Source organism: Monodelphis domestica, chromosome 4, assembly GCF_027887165.1.
Source record: "Monodelphis domestica isolate mMonDom1 chromosome 4, mMonDom1.pri, whole genome shotgun sequence".
Taxonomy (NCBI): domain Eukaryota; kingdom Metazoa; phylum Chordata; class Mammalia; order Didelphimorphia; family Didelphidae; genus Monodelphis; species Monodelphis domestica.
The window spans coordinates 34,010,578-34,016,577 of record NC_077230.1 but is presented as its reverse complement, the minus strand read 5'-3'; positions in this window follow the sequence as shown (position 1 = coordinate 34,016,577).

The window sequence follows — 6,000 nt, the reverse complement described above, 5'->3', positions numbered from 1 at the left end:
CAGTCAACTTGACTAGCAGGGGGCTCAGGCTGCCAAAGCCTGAGTTCCCCCAAACTTGAGTAGGGAGAGAAAAGGGTTTTATTTTTATTTATTTTTTGATTTTTATTTGGTCATTTCCAAACATTATTCATTGGAAACAAAGATCATTTTCTTTTCTTCCCTCCCCCACTCCCACCACCTCTCCCACAGCCAACACGCAATTCCACTGGGTATCACATGTGTTCTTGATTCAAACCAATTTCCATGTGGTTGGTATTTGCATTAGAGTGTTCATTTAGAGTCTCTCCTCAGTCATATCCCCTCCACCCCTGTAGTCAAGCAGTTGCTTTTCATCGGTATTTTACACCCACAGTTTATCTTCTGCTTGTGGATAGTGTTTTTTAGATCCCTACAGATTGTTCAGGGACATTGCATCTCCACTAATGGAGAAGTCCATTACCTTCGATTGTACCACAATGTATCAGTCTCTGTGTACAATGTTTTCCTGGTTCTGCTCCTTTCCTTCTGCATCACTTCCTGGAGGTTCTTCCAGTCTCTATGGAATTCCTCCACTTTATTATTCCTTTTAGCACAATAGTATTCCATCACCAACATATACCACAATTTGTTCAGCCATTCCCCAATTGAAGGGCATCCCTTCATTTTCCAATTTTTGGCCACCACAAAGAGTGCAGCTATGAATATTCTTGTACAAGTCTTTTTCCTTATTATCTCTTTGGGGTACAAGCCCAGTAGTGCTATGGCTGGATCACAGGGCAGACATTCTTTTATCGCCCTTTGGGCATAGTTCCAAATTGCCCTCCAGAATGGTTGGATTAATTCTCAACTCCACCAGCAATGAATTAGTGTACCTACTTTGCCACATCCACTCCAGCATTCACTCTTTTTCATAGCTGTTATATTAGCCAATCAGCTAGGTGTGACGTGATACCTCAGAGTTGTTTTGATTTGCATCTCTCTGATTATAAGAGATGTAGAACACTTTTTCATGTGCTTATTAATAGTTTTGATTTCTTTGGCTGAGAACTGCCTGTTCATGTCCCTTGCCCATTCATCAATTGGAGAATGACTTGGTTTTTTGTACAATTGATTTAGCTCTTTGTAAATTTGAGTAATTAAACCTTTGTCAGAGTTTTTATGAAGATTGTTTCCCAATTTGTTGTTACCCTTCTGATTTTAGTTACATTGGTTTTGTTTGTACAAAAACTTTTTAATTTGATGTAGACAAAATTATTTATTTTATATTTTGTGACTCTTTCTATGTCCTGCTTGGTTTTAAAATCTTTCCCTTCCAAAAGGTCTACCAGGTATACTATTCTGTGTTCACCTAATTTACTTATTGTTTCCTTCTTTATATTAAAGTCCAGAAGTCTGTGAGGAAGGGATCTTGGAGTTTGGACTTCCCTGACTTCTGAAGACTTTTGATGGGATTAAATTCAGCTGGGTGGTACTGGATATGTCCTGAGGCCAAAACCTCATGGAAAGCTAGAGCAATATGTGGAGTCTTTGTAGCTCTGTCCAGGTTGCCCGCTCGGTGCTGTGAACCTTAGAAATTCTCAGAACCTACTTCATAAGGTTAGGATTGTAAACCTTAAAAAATTCCCAGAAGCTACTACATTTAAATGTTATATTGTCCGAGTTTATTTGAGCAAAATTTGAGCCAAGACACAGACAATATAATATTTAAGCGATTTGCCCAGGATATGAGTAATTGAAACTAGATCTGAACTTGTGTCTTCTGACACCATGCCCGGCATGCTAACCACTTCTTCCCCTAATTGCCTCCAACAACATAAAGGGTATAATGAATATTTAGATGTCAGGGGGACCTTTTTAGTTTTTTTGTTTCTTGGGAATGTATGCTTGAGAGTAAAATATTCAAAGGGCATAGACATTTTAAGTCACTTTTTCAAAATTATAATTCCAAATTGTTTTCCCAAATGGATATGCCATGTCAAAGGTAGAACAACTCATTGTGCTAATTTTTATATATCCTCTCCAAAATTGGCAGTTCTGACCTTTTGTAATGCTACCTCCTGAGGTAGAGCCCCCATTCTGTTAATGCATACAATTTTATTAATGATTTGCAATCATGTTTAATAAAGTTGATGATAACTTACAATTTTTCTTTTGAGAACTGTAGTTTCAATCCCTTGATGAAGGATTTTCCATCATGAAATAGTGGTTAATCTTAGGCATTTGGGGTACTTTTCTTATTTCAGAAACATTTATTGTGATCATAATGGAAAGCCAACCAAACAGACCCATCTATGAACTGGCATAGGTTGATCTCCCTGCAGGCTGTGGAGTATTTGCAAGGTATTTGTCTTGGGTCCTCTGACAATGTGGTGAAGAGGAGCCTTTTTGATGGGCTGTAGAACCGGGGTATACTCAAAAATATCCAATGGGAAACATGGTCAAGGCCCTTTCCTTCGTGTAGAGTGTGTGAGGATGGCCAGTTGCCATAGGGTTCTCAGATCATGTCTTACCTGGATTTTAGCTGAAGTTGGGAGTACATGCCATGCTGTGACTTTTGTCATTTTGTGTCTTTTTTGTCTTCTTTTAGGTGAAAGAGAATGCAGATGGCCAGGCCTTGTGCATTTTAAAAGTTCAGAAGCTCTAGCCACTTACAGAAAGTCTGGGGCCTGGGGTCCAGCCTGGGCTATGCTTAAAAGCAAAAAAAAAAAAAAAGAGAGAGAGAGAGAGAGAGAGTCTTCCATTGTTCAGTGAGAGATTTGTAAGTAAATTTGGTGGATCAAATCCAAGTTAAGTATGATCTCATCCTTGCCTGTGATTGTGTTGAAATAGGAGAAAAGGTGTTGGGGTAATATTTGGAATTCTTTTCTTACTATATTGTTGAAGCAAATATCTCTTACCAAAGTCTAATTGATGTTCATAGTGTTAAAGTAACCAGATCCTAATCACCTAATAGGGTAAACATAACACACTGATATGATGGCTGAAGACTTCATTATTAAGGGATCATACCAGGACAGCTGGGTTTTTCAATGGTTAGAGAGCCAGACCTACAGACAGGTCCTGCATTCAAATTTGGCAACTTTGCCTAGCCCTTACTGTTCTTCTGTCTTGGAACTTTTTACTTAGTATTGGTACTAAGACATAAAGTAAAAGTTTAAAAAGTATAAAAAAGGATACTACCCCCTTAGCACTCATAGTGAGAGATGTAGCTGGCCTTACTGTGGGAAAATGGGGTAATTAGAGGGAGGCCAGAGGAAGGGAGTGATAGTCATATATATAAAGATATTTATATATCACATATATGTATTTGCATACATATTGTAAAATATATTATATACCTTTTTAATGTGGCTAGGGATAGAAATTTGAAGGCAAGCCCACAAATTGGGGAATGGCTGAAAGTTATGTGATGGAAATATGATAGAATGTTATTGTATTTCAATAAATAATGGAAGAAGGTTTGAGAAAATAATGGGAAGACTTGTAAAGTGTGAAGGAGAGACAAGTAAACAGAGCCAAGGAGAACAATATGGTAATGACAAAAACATTGAACAAATTAGGAATTCTAATCAGTGTAATGACCAACCATGATGCAAGACGCTTAATGAAAAAGTATACTATTTGCCTCCTGATAAATCAAAGACTCAAGAGTACAGAATAAGACATTCGTATTTTTTCAACATGGCCGATATAGAAATTTGATTGACAATATAAATTCATAAAAGAGTTTATTATTCATTTCCCACATTTTATAGGAAAAAGAAAAGACAATTTAAAAAATTTGAAATAACATAAAAGAATTTTAAGAGACATAACTTGGAAAACCAACATGACTTTTTAATTGATAAACTTTTAGGTAAAACAGGAAATGCAATTAGAAATTGTAAGGATGAAATAACATACTAAAATATCTGAAACGCAGCTAATAAATAGAAAATATAGAAAAATGAACTATGAAAAATTAGAGAAAACTAAGTAAAAAATCCACTTTGCAAATGATGAAAATAATGCATAAAACTACAAGTTGATTTTTTGAAAAAGATGAACAAATTTGACAAATCATCAACATGATTAGAAAGATGGAAGAAAATCCAATTAAGAATCTAGAAAATATAATAAAACACAAAACTGGAATCAAATAATTTCCAACTTTATATGACTTTATGATGATAAAACTGAAAATACAAAATAGAGAAAAATCTTGGAGCATGTTAAATATCCAAACTAACAGAATCCCATATAAAGTTCTTTAATAATCAAATTGAGAGAAAGAAATCAAAGTATAAATGAAATGCCATGCCAAAGTGGGAATTCAGGGGATATTGGTGAAAAATTCCTAGTCCTGAATTGAGTCAAACTTTCAAAGAATAATTATAGTATTACTATACACATGAAATATTTTCAAAACATTGAGAAAGCACTATTAAATTTCACTGAATAATTATAATCCTAACACCTAAACAAGGGAAGGAAAAATTACAGAAGTCCAGACTTTTAATGAAACTTAATTTAACAATTTTTAGTAAAATTCTGTCAACAAAATACAGTGATTAAGCCAAAAACCAATCTGTGATTAAAAAAATTAGATTTATGGGGGGAATACAAAAGATAGTTTAACATAAGGAAAAGAGTAAAGACAATCATATAGAAAAGAAAAACAACCTAAACCACATAATTTTTTGATATAGAAAAAAGCCTTTGTCACAATACAACAAACATTTATGCTAAACCACCCTTCACTGACTATATATACAAAATTAATTTTCAATTTTTTAATCATTAGAGTATGGCTTTGGTGATTGCTTCCTTATAACAGTATGAAGTCTGGACTCAGTATTTAATTTACAGACTTTATATTTCCCAGTCTTCATTCATTATTTCCCTTTAAATATGTTTTTTTAATTGAGTTGTTATAATTCTATTGAATTTCAAAATGTAACCTTTAAAAATCTGATTGCCATAGCACTAGAAATTGGTTAAGTAGAGTAGCACTGACACTTGCCCTAAATTATGATCACCAGTCATGAATAATGAATATTCCCTCCAGCTATTTATAGTTTTCTTCCTCAAGGATCACTTTATAATGTTGTTTATACAATTAGTTTGTATATTTCAGTAGTTTGATCCTAACATGTTATTTGCAGCTACTTATAGTTATTTACACTGTGATTTTTATCTCTATTACTACCCATTGAATCTTTGTGGCTATTATATAGAAATAGTATTGATTTTTGAGGGTTTACTTTGTAGAATGTAAATTTGCTATAAATTCTCATCTCAGTTACAATATCTCCTGATTTTTTAGGATTTTCTAAGACATCTGTCAGTTATAAGCAAATAAGAATAACAAATATACTCCTGTTTTCCTCTCTTTAGGTCCTGGATTTGTCTTTCTTATTACTATTGTATTTCCGGAAAATTTTCAAATAGTATTGGGGAGAGTTGTTATTTTTTCATTACTCTTATATTTATTGGGATAGCTGCTAGTGTTTCTCAGTTTCATATGATGCTTATTTTTTAGTATAGATTATTTTAGATATGTGTATACACATTTAAATGGAAATACATGTGTATGTGCAAGTATCTATATTAAAATATTCCCTATCAGGAGGAAGGGTCCTGTCCAGTCAGTTTTATGATTACATCTAGGCTGCTCACTTAACATCAATGGATGCCTTACATGTTACAATGTCCTTAATGAGGATAGTTTTGGGATATCTCTTAGCTCTAATTTCATTGCCCTCCAACGTGTTCTGTTCACCCATGTCCCAAAGCATAAGTGCTGCCTGTGCCTATGAATGAATCCTAAAGAGGTATCCTTATTCCACTGAGCTTTTATACCTTTATGAGAGAATGAACTGAAATTTTAAGGGGGAGGTTTTATGAAGTTATTTTCATTGTTATTTAAAATACTTTGATAGAAATTTAAACTAAATTCTATAAGAGAGTGATGAATATAAAACTATACTTTGTAGCTCTTAAAATATGATTTGGAGAGGATTATGACAAAAAAAAGTAAGG